Here is a 19,709-nt window from a genome sequence, read left to right on the forward strand (position 1 = left end):
TTGAGGTCAGGAGTTTGAGACCAGCCTGATCAACATGGTGAAACCCCGTCTCTACTAAAAATACAAAAATTAGCCAGGCGTGGTGACACATGCCTGTAATCCCAGCTACTTGCGAGGCTGAGGCAGAAGAATCGCTTCATCCCAGGAGGCGGAGGTTGCAGTGAGCCGAGGTCACATCACTGCACTCCAGCCTGGGCGACACAGGGAGACTCTGTCTCAAAACCAAACAAAACAAAAACAAAAAACATTGGTTAGTGTAGCCAAGAAAGATTTTTGACTTAAAAAATAAATCTGTTATCCATGCAGTGTACTGATGAAAAAAAAGATAGTATTTGTCACAAATAAGATAAATATTACATAACCATTAGTAAGATTATTTATGAAGAGTTTGTAATGATGTGGGAAAGTGGTTATGATATAAAGTTAAGCAAAAGTAAAAAGTAAATGCCAATTATAAAAATAGTATATTGTTAGCTTTGCTTAAACATATATATACACACACACAATCCACAAAAAGCAGGAATATACTTCACTCTGTAAGTGGTGGTTATCTCTGAGTGACATTTTACAGGATGTTCCCCTGCTTTTTTTTTACTGTAATGTACATTCCAAATTATTAGATTAGCACATTTTACTTTTACAAATGGTGATTATACATTTTAATAGTTTCAGAATGTTAAGATCTTAAGAGACTAAGCTTAGTTCTATAGCTAGCACATAGTAGCATTGCATAAATATTATTCAACAATTAATGAAGTCATCACTTCATCTCAAGAGTGTACACAAAGTATTACAACTATTAAAATGTTTGTGTGTGCACCAGCCCCATCAGTTCTGAACAATGCCCTATCTGCCATAATTATATATTCTTATTTTTGGGGTCCTCACTCCTTAAAGCAACATTGATATTTCCTTCATTGCTTCTCCCCAAGCACAGAAGCAAAAAAAAAAAAAAAAGATCATTTATTGTTTTAAAATCTTCATTTATTTTGGGATGTCACCACTGATTTTTCAGGCCTTAGACATGTAAGCATGCATTTCTACTTTTTTGGATTTTGAATCATGTAGAAATCTAGCCAAATTAATTGAGAATACTCTATTGAATAAATCAACAACTTTACTTCCAGGGTCCTGTTAACCTAAGCTAAAGATAAAAAAGCAGCAACAAAGTGCCACTGTTATCTGGTTAAAACTGACAACTGTAAGATGTATGGATGATTTTCTACACGTTTAGAAACAGGAAACAGTGCTTGCTGCACTTGCCACAGGGCATATAAACTGAGAAAGTTATGTAGAAATTGAAGATCAGAGGATGAGCACAGGGATGATCTTTGAGAACAAAACAGTGAACAGAGCCCTTTGTGGTGACAAGCAGTGACGTGAGGTTGTGTTTATGTGAATACAAACCCTCTCCTCCCAAGTCTGGTGACTACAGTGTTTTCTTCCCACCTCGTTGTTAATTGTGGAAATACGGCTGTCACTATTAACATATCAAACAGAGGTCTTGATATTATCTGCAGCTGATCATTTGTTTAGGTTTTACCTGCAGGAAAGTCTGGTGGCAGCCAGCCCCAGGACAGCCACGCATGACGCACAGAAGAGTCCTTGTTGTTCCCCTGGAGGGGGTGATGATGCAGGCAAATACCACACCTGATCCCTTCGGGTCTCCGTGGCAACAAGGCTGCTTGTCAGACTAGATGATAATGACCCGTGATCTAGAAGAGGCTTATTCCATAACAGGAGGGAGGTTTCAAAGGTAACACGTCAACAGCAATGCCTCGGCAACCGCTGTTTGTTATTGTAGTCGACAAGGACAGAAAAAGGACAAGGCTGCCAGAAGATGTTGCATATGGAACAGAAGATTCCTGCCCTGGAAGAAGGAATGGAGAAGATGTAAATATCCCTTCTTTCTTGGGGGAAGGAAATAGATGAAGTGTATGCTAAGTTAGAGCCTCTCTTTATCTATAAATGATCTGTTGGTTAAACAGGATACCTCCCTTCTGAACATCTCAGCACCTCATCAAGAGAACTTCAAGTCTCTGCCATTTAGACGTGTCATTTGTAAGTAAAATAAATCAGGGAAGTAATAGGAGGAAAGCTAAGAATGAAAGGAATTCATCACCACTGCAAATTTGTCCCTGAAGCAAGGCGAGTCCCTGCCCATCTGGCTACACCAGCTCTTTTTTTTTTTTTTTTTTTGGCCCTTACTAGACCCCATTTGGGATTTTGTTGGCATATTTGTTTGGATGTCTATCTCCTCTGTAGTTCCTGAGGTCAAGATTACAGTCTCTTTTTTTTTTTTTTTTAATTTTTGTATCTATGGTGCCTGGCAAAGAAAAGAAGCTCCATCAATATTTACCAGTTGCTGGTGGCAATGGTAATGGTAGTTGTGTAGAAGGCGGGAAGGATAGAAGTATAGCTGAGTGACGGGACATTCTATTTCTACACCTTGTTTAGCTGTGGAGGTCTCTGGGACTAGCCAGGCTAGCCAAGATTGGGACTTCTGGTGTCTTCTCCAAGAGAGGCAGAATGAGCCTAATGGTTTAGAACGTGGGCTCTGGAGCCAGACGAGCCAGATTAGAATCCTGACTCTACTCCAAGCAGTGTGAGCTTTGGCAAGTTACATACCTTATCTGTGCCTCTGTGAGGATGAAACGAGTTCATTAGAATGATGCCTGGTACCCCAGAGGAGCTGTTAAGGTTCAGTTGACTCTGTTTCTAGTATTACTGCTCAATTTAGGAAGAAAAGAAGTGCAGAAGAGGAGAGCCTTTTGCTTCAAATTTTGAGTTTCACATTTAACCTTGCAGTTTTATCCCTGGGGAGCGTCTGCCTGGATGGAAGATGAATCTGGTATCTAAGCTTCTCCTTAGAGCTGTCATTTAGACCAGTGCCAATCCCTAGGAGTGCTTCTGATTTCCTGCTTATCTCCTACAAATGTACAGTTAGGTCAATTCAAAAGAAAAGATAAATGGTCCAAACAAATCCATTGTAGCATACTGTAATCCATTGTCCACGGGGCAACTCATTTGCCCTTGAATTATTATTATCTTCCTTACCAGATGTGCTTGACACTTGTGATCTTGAACCATGCTGGGCACCATGGCAAATTTTGATATTTGATATTTTTTCCTTGATGCTTTTGAAGACACCTCCTCCATAACCACGATCAGTGACCAACACTCAAAAGGCTGAGGCGAACTAAAGCCAAGTTAGGGAAACAATGTAAACGCCTGGCTGGTTAACACATGTGGATATCCAGAGAGTTGTTGGGTCTTCTCACCTCTACCCTCACCCGCCGTGAGCACACAGTGCTCCACGGATATATTCAAACTTGAATCAGGCCGGGCACGGTGGCTCACGCCTGTAATCCCAGCACTTTGGGAGCCCGAGGCGGGCGGATCACAAGGACAGGAGATGGAGACCATCCTGGCTAACATGGTGAAACCCTGTCTCTACTAAAAATACAAAAAATTAGCCCGTCATGGTGGCGGGTGCCTGTAGTCCCAGCTACTCGGGAGGCTAAGGCAGGAAAATGGCGGGAACCCGGGAGGCAGAGCTTACAGTGAACCAAGATTATGCCACTGCACTCCAGCCTGGGCGACAGAGCAAGACTCCGTCTCGAAACAAAACAAAACAAAAGAACTTGAATCGGTTAAGTGAGGAATTTTATGAAATGCACTCTTGAAGCCAATGAAATAAGGTCATCCATAACTATAAACCAGCAGCTAAATACTACCTAAGCACAGGACTTGGACTCTATTTCATTTAGACCACCTGAAGCAGGTTCTCTTGGAACTGCAAAACAAAAGAAGAGAGAGAAAGACCACCATTGTGATGGTTTCCAGATAGGCCTAATCAAAAGGTTGAAAATTTCTACCAAGAAAATTAAGTCATTACAACAGGTACCTTTTCTAATTAAAATTGTATTCCCACTGCATGGCTGCATCCTAATAAACTGAGAGGCATCAGCTAGCTACCTTATCTTTCATACTAGCTGTAAGTATGCTGATATACATACATATATTATATTTGTATTATGTATAATATCTATATGCTATATGTATATATAAAGTATAGCCCTTAAAAATTATTTCAAAGTCACACAAACATCTGAGTCACACAAGCACGTAGAAAAAGAGATAAAGGTATGTTATGTAACTCACCTCCTATACCCAGATAAGTCTTCATTCAAATAAATACAATTATTTGATATGTTTTCCTTGATGCTTTTGAAGACACCTCCTCCATAACCACAATCAGGAATGGTGTGTATTTTAGCAGTCAGGAAGTTGTTTTTTTTTTTTTTTTTTTTTTTTTCAAATAAACTGCTTATCTTAGAATGGTTTTAAAATTACAGAATTAATGTAATTAGTGCAGTAATGGTACAGAGAGCTCCCTACCTAATACTGAGTTTCCCCTATTGTTAACATATTACATTAATATGATACTTTTGTCACAACCAATCAATCAGTATTGATACATTATTTCCTCAGTTTTTCCCTAATGTCTTTTTTCTTTTTTCTTTTTTGAGATGGAGTCTCACTCTGTTGCCCAGGCTGGAGTGCAGTGGCACGATCTCGGCTCACTGCAGCCTCCACCTCCTGGGTTTAAGCAATTCTTCTGCCTCAGCCTCCCAAGTAGCTGGGATTACAGGCACCTGCCAACACACCCAGCTGATTTTTGTATTTTTAGCAGAGATGGGGTTTCACCATCTTGGCCAGGCTTGTTTCCAACTCCTTACCGCAAATGATCTGCTTGCCTCGGCCTCCTAAAGTGCTGGGATTACAAGTCACCGCGCCCGGCCCCTAATGTGCTTTTTCTATTCCAGGATTCCATCCAGGATACCACATTGCATTTAATAGTCATGTCTGCTTAGGCCCCTCTTAGCTGTGGCAGTTTCTCAGATTTTCCTTGGCTTTGCTGACCTTGATAGATTTGAGGATTACTGGTCAGGTACGTTGTAGAATGTCCTTCCATTGGGATTTGTCGGATGTTTTACTCATGATTAGACTGGGTTAATGCATTTGATGGGAGGGAGACCACAGAGGCAAAGTGCCATTCTCATCATATCATATCATCAAGGGTGCACACTATCAATCACTTGCCAATGTTAGGGAGTTGTTTTTAAGGTCAAAAGTAAATTCCTATTGTTAAAGCAGTGGTTCTCAAAGTGTGGTTCCCCAGATCAGCAGTGTCAGCATCACCTGGGACTTGTCAAAAATGCAAATTCTTGGCTTTATCACAGGCCTACTAAATAAGAAACTCTGGGGGTGGAGCCCAGCGATCTGTCTGAACAAGTCTAGGTGATTCTGATGCACCTGAAGTTTAAGAACTGCCGTGTTGGTGGTTGTCTAACATGTTTGGCCTCAATGTATAAAAAGAGTTCTCCTCAGTGCCCATCTATTAAGCCAGTGGTTCTCAACTCTGCTGCATTTCATGAATACCCATGCCCGGGCACCATCCCAGAGACTGATATCACTGGTTTGGGAGAGGGTCTTACTGAAAAGTTCCCAGGTGGTTCCAAGCCTAGACAGGGTTAAGGGCTCCTGCCCTGGCCCTCAGCTAAGAGAAGTCTCCCCTCTTCTACTCATGCTTTCCACCCTTCTAAGCTCTCCTTCCTTTCCCCCTTGGCCTGTGGAAGAATGGATCAATCAGTAGCCTGGTTTCTTAGAAAACATCAAAGAAGATTTAATACTACAGAACTTCAGATTGGTAACAGCCATAAAGGTCACCTAGTTATGTGGTTTTAAAAGTTTTTTTGAGCAGACTCTTTCTTCAAAGGAAATCTTTATGGGGAAACCCAACCCAATACAGAAAAAGAGAGAAAACCGAGCTGCCCTGAGTGAAGGGGAAGGGACTTGAGGTTGCTTTCAGTCCTCCTGACACTATCTAGCCATCACTGGGCTAGTCCAGCCTTCCCAGTCAATGGTTGTCCACCTTCTCCTTGATCATCTCCGGCATCAGGGGCTCCTCCACTTACCACGCCATTTCCATTTCAGTACCAACCATCAAAGCCTTCTTTCCTTTGAGCCCCCACTGGCTTCCCCATCACTTCCTATCACTAATACTAGTTCCTTTCCTGGTGCTAAAGAAGAGAGATAGAGAGCCTTTCCCATAAAAAGCCTCTTTTTATTTCATGATTCAGCCACCCTGCTCCCTAAACAGTGGTTCTCAACTGGATTGTGCATTAGAATCAACCAATTCACTTTCAAAAGTCTCACTGCCCAGGATACATCCCAAATCAATCTGGTAGTGTCTTTTCAGGTGGACCCAGGTAGACAAGAACCACATGCAGCCTGGCTGGGGACTGAGCACCTTTGTCAGAGCCTCTCCCCTCACCCCCAGGCCAACAGGGCCACCCTCTTTCCTGATGATTTACACTATTCTGAACCTCCTCGTCATTCCATCTGCTCCCTTTGGAGAATGCTCCATTATCCGGATCAAAAAATAAGTCACAGTGGCACAATTTTCACAAACAGCTTTTATACAATGAAGGCAAAAAGTTTAAGTGCTGGGTTGATATAATACCAAATTCTTTCTTTCTCAAGTTAATTAGAATAAAAAGATACCTATTTGCTTCATGACTCAACAATCCAACTTCTACTCCCATGTCCCCCTTCCTCTATACTGGAAAGATTGTACAAATGCTCCTACCTTTCCCGGAGCAGAAGTGTCTCACAGCTAGTATCCCTGCCCTGCCCTTGTTAAATGAGAGGTAAATGATGTGATCATTTTTTTGTGACTGCCTTAAGCAACTCCACCCAGATGGCCCAGCTGTTTGTTTGGTGAAGATTTCTCTCTCCTCTTCTGCCCTCTCTTTCTGACCCACTAGTCAGAAAATAACTGGGCTGTGCAAATGTAGGTTGTGTAGGTTGTCAGGTTCACCAGCCTCCAAATGGCCCGTTCCAAATCCTCTTAACCAGTATTTCCAGAATGAAGTTAAGATCGTGCAGGCCATTAGCCAAGGAGTTTAGCTAGAGAGGGCGGGGTGAAGCACAACTCATGCTTTGAAGTATCTGAAACACTCACCGGCCAATGACAATTACTTGTCTCTACTAGGCTGAAGAACATATTTCAGTTGTTCCTATCTCCACTGAAAAACTTGCCTCCTCTATATGACATGACTCATAGTCATTAAGTCCAACGTGGAGCGCAAAGAGGTTGATGTTTTCCTAACCATTGTATTCTAAGTCTCAGTCAGCTCAACCAACTGCTCCAAGTTGCAGAACATTGCTGAGGTAAACATGGAATTGCGTTGAGAGTTTTGTCTTAAACTCATGCCACCCATCTTCAGTTGGACCCTCGATTCCCTCTTATAATCATTTTTCTTTTCCTTACTAAACTTGATACTCTATGCCCCACAATAGTGTTTCAGAACTTCCTTCCAAAGTTTCAGTTTTCACATCTTTAAAATAAAGATAATCATAGCATCTACTTAGTAAGGCTGTTCTCAGTATTAAATCAAAGGATAGGCATAAAGTTCAAAACATATGACATAAGTACCTAATACATGCTGTTACTATTATTATATATGTTATTACCTATGCTAATATTATATGACATGAATAATGAAATAACAAAATAATATTTTCTACTCATCTCAAAGTTAAGAAACTTTTTTCATGTCAGCTATATGCTAGTTATTCTGTTAACATGACACTTTGATATACAGCCCCTAAGATCCCAACTCCCTTCCACTCTTTCCCTCATCTTATTGGCCTTCTTTCTTACTAAGATCAAAGCAAGTCCATGGAAGCCCCTCAATATTCCCCTGCATCTCAGAATTTCTCCATGTCATCAAAGTTCCTGTTTTTCTTTCCTCTTCTCTCTGAAGACCATCTCTGCTCCACTCCACAACCCTAGCCCTTCCCACACTAAGTATGGTGCCCTAGGGAGGATTTCCCCTTCAGCCACTCCTAAGAGATCTGCGCATGCAGCCCACAAGGTTTAAAATTGGGTCCTTACTCTTGAAAAGATTAAAGCAGAGTTGAGGTGACAAAAAAAAAAAAGAAAACCTACAAGATAGCTCATAACAAGTGCCAACTGAGTGATTCAGAAAAAAAAAAAGAGAAATGCCACTACCTTCAGCAAAAGGGAACCACTGAACTATCATTGAAAAAATACTATTCCCCAGAGGGAAAAAAGTTAACTCCAAAAACTTTGTCATCATGTTAATAATATTTTAATATCTCATCATTTTTATAAGGCAGTTTTGCAAAATTATTTCCTTTAAGCCACTTAGAGAGGTAGATTAAGGAATATTCTGCCCATTTTACAAATGAAGAAACTGAGATGCAGAGAAGGTTTAGGAGAATTCCCAACGTGGGCAGCTAGTAAGTGCTAGAGCCAGGACTTCAATGTGGGTCTTGGGAGCCCCTCCCCTCCCCCCTGCCCTTTCTTGTAGGCCACATTGACTTTCTACTGGAGGACATCACCATTTGTTCATCTACCATGATGCTGGAAACTTAGCATTATGTTTTCACGTCTGCCCATTACAACTCTAGGCGGTCAGTCTAATTACCTGCATTTTAGATGTAAGAATGACTTTGTGAGGAGGGGGAGCAGAGGGAGGGAGTCTGTTAAGTAAGTAGCCCAAATCTCACTGCTAAAAAGCTCTAAAGTTGGCATATAAACTCAGGGCTCATGAACCTGAATTTTATTTATTATTTGTAAGAAATTGTATTTCCTACAAATTAAGGATTTTTTTTGCCTGTGAGAGCAAAAGATAACACCAAAAAAAAAAAAAAAAAAAGAAAGCTAAGTCTAAAACAGGTGGTAGTGACAACAGAAAAAAAAAAAATATATATATATACACACTCATGGTTAGGTAACTTGTCAGCCAAGCCTGGGCCATAAAACAGGATAAAAAAAGGTTTGGTTAATAGCCAGAATTACTCAGCTATTCTCATAAATGCTAATTATTAAGTTATTTATGAAAGGAAAAGGATTTTCGTTTGATTGTCCCCTGGCTTCTATTGCTCTCTACAATAACATAAATTCCCCTTCCAGGAGCCCTTCAATGATTAAGGTGCATAGCTGTGATCTATAAGCCTGTTCAGACCTATCACCCACATAGATCAGCTCTGACAAAATGATTTGATGGCTTATGTTTTTTTCAGATAAATTCAATTATTTGTATTTCATTAGAATGTAGATACCTATAAAAAGTACCTTAAGTAATATGAATCTTAAGATGTTAGAAACATTTCTTCAGAAAAAAAAATACCCACCAAGGAAGTTATAAACTAACTTAAAGAATAGGTGTTCAACAAAATAAATAAACCCAAAAATACTTAATATAATACAGGAAAGTTTATGGTAGGGACTTGATATGGCAATCTCTTTGGAATTTTAAGTATAAAATGTTTCAGTGGGTTGATTCTCAAAATTCTAAACCATGACAATAATTTTTTGCTAGGTACAATGTACTTTTATGAGGATTTCTTCCTTTTCTCCCCCGTTTTTATGCTCAGTCTGACCTGGTTGATGACTATGACTCAGATGATAGACGGACTACTTGTGGTTTGAAGGGTGTTGCTTCAGAATTCTAATCTCTTTTGTCATGGACCATCCCTGGGGATTCCAAAGTATTACTAGCTGTAAAGGAACTCCCCCTCCTCAATAAACCACAGCTCCCAACAAGAAATGAGCAATTTCTGATAATGAAAATGGGACATTTTAAAAGAATTAACTAATAGTAAAACCAGGTCAAGAAAACGCTCTCTGAAATGCATTATTTACTATATTAGGAAAAGATGCATGGAGAGAGACAAAAGCTTTACAAGAGGTAAACTGGATTAATTCTATGAAAAACTTGCTAACCAAAGACTTGTTATTATTGCTTTTCACAAATGTATTGGAGGGGCGGAAAGAGAGAATAAATTATAACTCACCTAAGGACCAATTACCTCAATTTTTGGCTCATACCCAGAGAAAACAATTATTCCTAGGCATCCCTTAATCAAATTGAAGTCCAACAAATATTTATGTATACCTACTATGTGCCACCCTCTGTTGACAAGTATTGGGGAGTGAGTAAGGCCAGGTCTTTCCCTTGAAGAAGCTTACTATTTGGTGGAGGAGTTCATACTAAATTCACAAACCTTTGAATACAAATCAGAGTTGTTATGTATTACTACCTGCTAGTGCTTAGCTCTATCCTCAGAATAAATAAATGAGGGAGGATCCAGGGGCACATGAAGGCCTCACACAATTCGAGTTCAATAGACTTCCTTACTACAGGCTTCCATTTGTAGTGTTATATTTATTTTCTCTCAATCTATTGCAAGGAGAGGCACGTATTCATTTACTCATGATGCTACAAGTACCATGTGAACATCCTGGAAAATACAAGTTACTTGTTTGCAACCCAGAAACTTAAATTTCAAAAAGTAAGAGACTGATTGGATCAAAAAAGGGCCAAAAAATGAAAAGGGTGCTGGTCAGAATATCGGCAGAGGCTAAAGTTATAGCTAATTCAAACAAGAAATTCCCAAGATGTTCCCTTAGCACACTGAATGCACAGAGTGAAAATAGTGTTGGAGTTTGCAGAAACAGTTTTTTTAGAAAAGGCATGATCATATATAAAATACTCAAACTTTCCAGATTCAAAATTCCCAAGTGGAAAAGAATTGGGGACTTTTTAAAGAGATTTAAAGATTCAGCTTGATTATCCAACATTATTCAATTGCTATTTGACTTAGTATGTTTTGTATTATTATAAAGGCATATCTGAGACTGGGTAATTTATTTTTTAAAAGAGATTTATTTAGCTCACATTCTGCAGGCTGAACAAGAAGCAAGGTGCCGGCATCTGCTCAGCTTCTGGTGAGGGCTTGTGTGCTGCATCAAAATATGGTGGAGAAGACCAAAGGGCAAGTAGACACGTGCAAAGAGGGTCAAAACCCAAGGGGTGTCCTGGCTTTATAACAACCCTGCCCCTCAGGAACTAATCCATTCCCCCCAGAACCAATCCAGTCTCAGGAGAGCAAGAGTTCACTCAATTCCTTGAAAACAGAACAGATATGGTTTGACTGTGTCCCCACCCAAATCTCATCTTGCATTGTAGCTCCCATAATTCTCACTTCATAGGAGGGACCCGGTGGGAGGCAACTGAATCATGAGGGTGTGTCTTTCCCATGCTGTTCTCATGATAGTGAATAAGTCTCATGAGATCTGATAGTTTTATAAGGAGAAGTTCCCCTGCACATGCCCTCTTGCCTGCCACCATGTAAGACCTGACTTTGTTCCTCATTTACCTTCTGCCAGGATTCTGAGGCCTCTCCAGCCATGTGGAACTGTGAGCCAATTAAACTTCTTTCCTTTATAAATTACCCAGTCTCAGGTATGTCTTTTTTTTTTTCTTTTTTTTTTTTTGAGATGGAGTCTCACTCTTGTTGTCCAGGCTGTGGTGCAATGACACGATCTCTGTTCACCTCAACCTCTGCCTCCCAGGTTCAAGCAGTTTTCCTGCCTTGGCCTCCTGAGTAGCTAGGATTACAGGCATGTGCCACCACACTTGGCTAATTTTTTGTATTTTTAGTAGAGATTGGGTTTCTCCATGTTGGTCAAGCTGGTCTCGAACTCCAGACCTCAGGTGATCCACCCGCCTTAGCCTCCCAAAATGTTGGGATTACAGGCATGAGCCACCACACCCGGCCTTGGGTATATCTTTATTAGCAGCATAAGAACTGACTAATACAAGAACCAAGCCATTCCCAAGGGGTCTACCCCATGACATAAGCTCCTCCCACTAGGCCCCACATCTCAACACTACCACTTTGGGAATCAAATTTCAACATGATTTGATAGGGACAAACGAACCATATCCAAACTACAGCAGGGTTTAAAAAGCAAGCAAACAAAACAACACACACACACACACACACACACACACACACACACACACACACACAACACACACACACACACACACACACACACACACACACACACACACACACCATGCCTGATTATGCAGTTAGGTAAAATACTCAAATCAGCAGTGAAAGTTTGCAAATTTGTAAACTGCATCAAGTAGTAGCCTGTATAGTTTGGGACTGCATTTTGTTATTTCCTTTAACTCCCTCCACAATGATGAGCAATCTTATTCCCATCATAGACATTCACATTTAGTGAATATGCTGGAAGAGAGGGAGGGAGGGAGGGAGGGAGGGAGGAAGGAAGGAAGGAAGGAAGGAAGGAAGGAAGGAAGGAAGGAAGGAAGGAAGGCAGGCAGGCAGGCAGGCTCTATAGGCACAGATGTAGATGTGGGTATATGGGTGTGAGGATTTGTGGACTTTACCTTCTAAACTGGACATCAAGAAATTAAAATGAATGAATTTAAATTTTCTAAACTTGCTTGCTTATACGAATCACCAGAAACTATGTGTTAAACGTACTGATTTCCAGGCCTCCGTGCTGACAATTTTGATCTGAAAGAAGAGTGGAAATCTGTATTGTTAACCAGTAATCACCTCCTGGTGACCCTTGTTATCAAGCAGGTTTAGGAAATACTGAACTAACTGATTCACGTTGCCCTGTTCATAATATTTCATTTGCTTAATTAAGATCTTTTTACCATGGACATTTCCAGTGGTCCATTCTTCAGTCCCAAACCCTATTACCCTACATTTTTTCCCTCTAGGAGTCTTATCTCCTCCCTTATAGGATGGTGATGCAGCCATATCTGCCTGAATCTCTAGACCATTTCCACCCAAGTCGTCATCATTGATAACTCTTCCATCAGAGTCCTCATGGTTCGGGTAATACATGTTCAGGTCAAAACCTTTAAAACCTTGGAGAAAGGAAATAGTTTTATCAGGAAAAGCTGAGAAAAAAACAAAAACAAAAACAAAAACAAAAATTTGAGGAAGTGAAAACATCTGAGGCCCAAAGTCAGGGAATATGCCAAAGGAACAAAACCCCAAATCTCTTGTTCACACTTCCTCCAGATGTACTTAGAAATTATTTGTACATTCCTACTTCAAAAAACGTTATTTTCTGCTTTGACCAAAGTTTTCAAGTTTTGTAGATGACATTCATGTATTTGTATCCTAACCGGCTGAGTGTATGAATGTGTTACTTCCACTATACCACATGAAGAAATTTACCTACTCATTCATTTTTCATTCATTCAACAATTTGCCAAATACCTACTGCATGCCACTGTGTTACTGAACTAGTATAGTGTACAGACACTAACAAGAGATAATCCCCGTCCGTAAATAAATTACAGTTAATTGGAAAAATAGGCAAATAACTATACATTATGCTCCAATGTGACTATTATATGAAGATTTGTATATAAGATGTTATGAGAACATAGGAAAGCATATCATGATTATGAAGAAGGGCGGCCTTTAGGGAGGAGACGACAATTTTTTCACAGTTATCTCTTGCTAAGGTAATTTTTAATTGCATACATTAATATAATAACATTATTAAGGAAAACATTTTTTCACCACTTTGCACATTGACAGTTTTCCTTTTTCCATGTTTCCATTCAGGCTTCATCCATAAGTATGTGTATATATACATGTATGTTAGAAAGTTTAAATCATAATATCTGTCATTATGTTTCAAAAGCTTGCATACATTTGGCTATTTGAAAACCAAAATATGGTTTCCTGTAAAAATAAAATTATTAAAGTTTGTTAGATTTCCTCAGACCTAAGCCTGACTTAGAGTCCCAACACTCTATTGCTATACTATTGTAGTTGTACAGTGAGAGAGTAATTGTATTGTAATCAGAAAAGTATACTGGGTTTCTAATAAATTTCTCTAATAAGAAGGAAAACAATAAAATGATTTGAAAAGGTTTTTTTTATGTATGCCAGATGTTCTTCCTTGAGGTACGAATTAGTAGATAGCCATGGCTAGGTAAAGGAAGAATGTCAACCAGATGCTAGTGGATGGGCAGTTCTGTTTCCCTTTGATAGAATTCTAGTTAGGGGCTGTGGGCCTCTGAACTTCAGAGCTCGTGGCAGAGAGTAGTATGCACAGCTCATTTTCTAATTTGGAGAGGAAGGTTGTCTCTGGAATGGGGGAAAGATGAGCATATATGGATCTAGGTCGTCCTCTGGCTGACTGGGAAATCAGCATCCTGAAAATGTACAGCACGTATACAGCAGAGTGGGAAGAGAAAAAGAAAAGCAAGTGATCAGGTTCACATTGCAGATGGTTGGCTGCTCTGTTTGCCTAGGAATTCAACACACAGAACAGGAAAAAGTAAGGTGACTGAGTGCCAGAAGTCCTCCATATGTTGGACATGGGCCCTGGACCCTGGAATCTATGGATGTTAGGAAACAGGAACCCTAACAGCAAATTGGCTAGACACAAATCATCATTGCTGTGGTTGTTTCCAGACATCTGAAGAACAGTTTACATCGAGGCCTCATTTCAGTGAGTTAAGTGTATCTTAAGAAACTTGAGTCGTGCTATGGAATAGTTGTAAATTAATGTTTCCAGTTCAGGGTACATCTATAGATATGTACTTTGAGCTCAATTTTTTTAAAAACCAGAAGCAGATGACCTCTGGTACACTTTATTTTTTATTATTTTATTTTATTTTCCCATAAATTATTGGGGTATAGTGGATATTTGGTTACATGAGTAAGTTCTTTAGTGTGATTTGTGAGATTTTGGTGCACCCATTACCCAAGCAGTAAACACTGCACCATATTTTATCCCTCGCCTGTCTCCCACTCTTCCCTTCAAGTCCCCAAAGTCCATTGTATCATTCTTATGTCTTTGCATCCTCATAGCTTAGCTCCCACATATCAGTGAGAACAATGTTTGGTTTTCCATTCTTGAGTTACTTTACTTAGAATAATAGTCTCTAATCTCACCCAGGTCACTGCAAGTGCTGTTAATTCATTCCTTTTTATGGCTGAGTAGTATTCCATTGTATATATATACCACAGTTTCTTTATCCACTCATTGACTGATGGGCATTTGGGTTGGTTCCACAATTTTGCAACTGTGAATTGTGCTGCCATAAACATGTGTTTGCAAGTATCTTTTTTGAATAATGACTTATTTTCTTCTGGGTAGAGACCCAGTAGTGGGATTGCTGGATCAAATGGTAGTTCTACTTTTACTTCTTAAGTTTTATTTAAGAACTTAAATTTATTCATAAGAAATTTCCACACTGTTTTCCATAATGGCTTTACTAGTTTACATTCCCACCAGCAGTGTAGAAGTGTTCCCTGATCACTGCATCCACGCCAACAACTACTGTTTTTTGATTTTTTGATTATGGCCATTCTTGCAGGAGTAAGGTGGTATCATATTGTGGTTTTGATTTGCATTTGCCTGATCATTAGTGATGCTGAGCATGTTTTCATATGTTTCTGGGCCATTTGTATATCTTCTTTTGAGAATTGTCTGTTCATGTCCTTAGCCCACTTTTTGATAGGATTGTTTGTTTTTTGCTTGCTGATTTGTTTGACTTTGTTGTAGTTTCTGGATATTAGTCCTTTGTCAGAGGTATAGATTGTGAAGATTTTCTCCCACTCTGTGGGTTGTCTGTTTACTCTGTTGATTGTTCCTTTTGTAGTGCAAAGGCTCTTTAATTAGGGCTCAGCTATTTATCTTTGTTTTTATCGTATTTGCTTTTGGGTTCTTGGTCATGAAACCCATGCCTAAGCCAATGTCTAAAAGAGTTTTTCTAATGTTATCTTCTAGAATTTTTATAATTTCAGGTCTTAGGTTTAAGTTCTTAATCCATCTCAAGTTGATTTTTGTATAAGGTGAGAGATGAGGATCCAGTTTCATTTTCCTACATATGGCTAGCCAATTATCCCAGCACCATTTGTTGAAAAGGCTGTCCTTTCCCCACTTTATGTTTTTGTTTGCTTCGTCAAAGATCAGTTGGCTGTAAGTATTTGGGTTTATTTCTGGGTTCTCTATTCCATTCCATTGGGTTATGTGACTATTTTTATACCAGTACTACACTCTGTTTTGGTGACTACGGCCTTATAGTGTAGTTTGAAATCAGGTAGTGTGATGCCTTCAGGTTTGTTCTTTTTGCTTAGTCTTGTTTAGCTATGTGGGCTTTTTTTTGGTTCCATATGAATTTTAGAACTCTTTTTTCTAACTGTGAAGAATGATGGTGGTATTTTGATGGGGATTGCATTGAATTTGTAGAATGATTTTGGCAATATGGTCATTTTCCCAATATTGATTCTACCCATCCATGAGCATGGGATGTGTTTCCATTTGTTGATGTCGTCTATGATTTCTTTCAGCAGTGTTTTGTAGTTTTCCTTGTAGGGGTCTTTCAACTCCTTTGTTAGGTATATTCATGAGTATTTTTTTTGGCAGTTATTGTAAAAGGGGTTGAGTTTTTTATTTGATTCTCCACTTGGTAGCTGTTGGTGTATAGAAGAGCTACTGATTTGTGTACATTAATCTTGTATCCGGAAACTTTGGTGAATTATTTTATCAGTTCTAGAAGCTTTCTGGAGGAGTCCTTAGGGTTTTCAAGGTAAACAATCATATCATCAGCAAACAGAGAGAGTTTGACTTCCTCTTTACCATTTGGATGCTCTTTATTTCTTTCTCTTGTCTGATTGTTCTGGCTAGGACTTCCAGTACTATTTTGAAGAGGAGTAGTGAGAGTGAGCATCCTTGTCTTGTTCCAGATCTCACGGGGGATGCTTTCAACTTTTCCCCATTCAGTATTATGTTGGCTGTGGGTTTCATAGATGGCTTTTATTATATTAAGATATGTTCCATGTATGCTGATTTTGTTGAGGGTTTTAATCATAAAGGGAGGCTGGATTTTTTGAATGCTTTCTCTGCACCTACTGAGATGATCATGTGATTTTTGTTTTTAATTCTGTTTATGTGGTGTATCACATTTATTGACCTGTGTATGTTAAACTGTCCCTGCATCCTTGGTATGAAACCCCCTTGATCATGGTGGATTATCTTTTTGATATGTTTTTGGATTCTGTTAGCTGGTATTTTGTTAAGGATTTTAGCATCTATTTCTATTTTAGCATCTATTTTAACACCTATTAGCATCTATGTTCATCAAGGATATCAGTCGGTAGTTTTTTTTTTTTGGTTGTGTCCTTTTCTGGTTTTGGTATTAGGGTGATATGGGTCCATAGAATTAACTGGGGAGAGTTCCTTCTTTGTCTATCTTGTGGAATCGTTTCAAAAGGATTGGTACCAATTCTTTGAATGTCTGGTAGAATTCTGCTATGAATCTGTCTGGTCATGGACTTTTTATTGTTGGTGATTTTTAAATTACCGTTTCAATCTGGCTGCCTATTATTGGTCTGTTCAGGATATCTAATGCTTTCTGACTTAAGCTAAGGGGTTGTATTTTCCCAGGAATTTATCCATCTCTTCTAGTTTTTCTAGCTTATGTGCATAAAGGTATTCATAGTAGCCTTGAAATGATCTTTTGTATTTCAGTGGTGTCAGTTGTAGTATCTCCTGTTTAATTTCTTAGTGAGGTTATTTGGATTTTCTCTTCTTTTCTGGTTTAATCTTGCTAATGGTCTATCAATATTATGTATGTTTTCAAAGAGACAACTTTTTGTTTCATTTATCTTTTATATATTTTTGGTTGTTTGTTTCTGTTTCATTTAGTTTTGCTCTGATCTTGATTACTTCCTTTTTTCTACAGGGTTTGGATGTGGTTTTTTCTTGTTTCTGTAGTTCCTTGAGGTGTGACCTTAGATTGTCTGTTTGTGCTCTTTCAGACTCTTTGATGTAGGTGTTTATGTCTATGAATGTTCCTCTTAGCATCGCCTTAGCTGTATCCCAGAGGTTTTGATAGATTTTGTCATTATTGTTATTCAGATCAAAGAATTTTTAAATTTCCATGTTGATTTCATTTTTGACCCTATGTTCATTCAGGAGCAGGTTATTTAATTTCAATGTATTTGCATGGTTTTGAAGGTTTCTTTTGGAGTTGACTTCTAGTGTTATTCCACTGTGGTCTGAGAGAGTGTTTGATATAATTTCGATTTTCTTAAATTTATTGAGCTTATTTTATGGCCTGTCATATGGTCTGTCTTGGAGAAAATTCCATGCACTGCTGAATACAATGTGTATTCTGTGGTTGTTGGATGAAGTGTTCTGTATACATCTGCTAAGTCCATTTGTTCCAAGGTGTAGTTTAAATCCACTGTTTCTTTCTTGATTTTCTGTCTTAATGAGCTGTCTAGTGCTGTCAGTAGAGTATTGAAGTCCCCAGTGTTATTGTGTTGCTGTCTATCTCATTTCTTAGGTCTATTAGTAATTGTTTTATAAATTTGGGATCTCCAGTGTTAGGTGCATGTATGTTTAGGACTGTGATATTTTCCTGTTGGACAATGCCTTTTACCATTTTATAATGCCCCTCTTTGTCTCTTTTAACCATTGTCACTTTAAAGTTTTTTTTGTCTAAGAATAGCTACCCCTGCTCACTTTTGCATGAAATGCCTTTTCCCACCCCTTTACTTTAAGTTTATGTGAGTACTTATGTGTTAGGTGAGTCTCCTGAAGGCAGCAGATGGTTGGTGAGTTCTCATCCATTCTGCAGTTCTATATCTTTTAAGTGGAGCATTTAGGCCACTTACATTCAATATTAGTATTGAAATGTGAGGTACCATTGCATTCATCATGCTCTTTGTTGCCTGTGTACTTTGTTGTTTTTTGGTTTTGCTTTTTAACTTGTATTTTTCTTTTATACGTTCCATGTGATTTATACTTTAAAGTGGTTCTGTTTTGATGTGTTTCCAGGATTTGTTTCCATATTTAGAGCTCCTTTTAGCAGTTCTTGTAGCAGTGGCTTGGTAATAGTGAATTCTCTAAGAATCTGTTTGTCTGAAAAAGACTGTATCTTTCCTTCATATATAATGCTTAGTTTCACTGGATACAAAATTCTTGGCTGATAATTGTTTTGTTTGAGGCTGAAGATAGGGCCCCAATCCCTTCTAGCTTGTAGAGTCTCTGCTGAGAAATCTGCTATTAATCTGATAGGTTTTCTTTTATAGGTTACCTAGTGCTTGTGTCTCATAGCTCCTAAGATTCTTTCTTTTGTCTTAACTTTGGATAACCTAGGTGAAGATGTTTTTGTGAAGATCTTTTTGTGATGGATTTCTCAGGTGTTCTTTGTGCTTCCTGTATTTGCAGGTCTAGGTATCTAGCAAGGCTGGGGAAGTTTTCCTCGATTATTCCCCCAAATATGTTTTCCAAGCTTTTAGCATTGTCTTCTTCCTCAGGAACACTGATTATTCTTAGGTTTGGTCGTTTAACATAATGCCAGACTTCTTAGAGGCTTTGTTCATATTTTCTTATTCTTTTTTCTTTCTCTTTGTTGGGTTGGGTTAATTTGAAAACCTTGTCTTCAAGCTTTGAAATTCTGTTTTCTACTTGTTCAATTCTGTTGCTGAGACTTTCCAGAGCATTTTGCATTTCTAAAAGTGTTTCCAAAGTTTCCTGAAGTTTTGATTGTTTTTTATTTAAGCTATCTATTTCCTTGAATATTTCTCCCTTCAACTTCTTGTATCATTTTTTGGATTTCCTTGCACTGGGCTTTGCCTTTCTCTGGTCTCTTCCTGACTAGCTTAATAACTAACCTCCTGGGTTCTTTTTCAGGTAAATCAGGGATTTCTTCTTGGTTTGGATCCATTGTTGGTGAACTAGTGTGATTTATGGGGGGTGTTGACAAGCCTCGTTTTGTCATATTACCAGGGTTGGTTTT

At 38.9% G+C, this 19,709-nt stretch overlaps 1 long non-coding RNA gene across 1 annotated transcript in view; it reads right to left on the reverse strand.

Annotated features, from left to right (window-relative positions):
* Positions 1-962: 962 nt before the first annotated feature.
* LOC116472904 (uncharacterized) overlaps positions 963-19,709 on the reverse strand; it is a 43,561-nt gene continuing 24,814 nt past the window's right edge. Inside the window, exon 4 of the long non-coding RNA XR_004249201.2 lies at positions 963-1,870. This is a non-coding gene — a long non-coding RNA (uncharacterized LOC116472904). The remainder of the gene's footprint in view (positions 1,871-19,709) is intronic.

Source organism: Hylobates moloch, unplaced genomic scaffold (assembly GCF_009828535.3).
Source record: "Hylobates moloch isolate HMO894 unplaced genomic scaffold, HMol_V3 SCAFFOLD_2, whole genome shotgun sequence".
In the NCBI taxonomy this organism is placed as follows: domain Eukaryota; kingdom Metazoa; phylum Chordata; class Mammalia; order Primates; family Hylobatidae; genus Hylobates; species Hylobates moloch.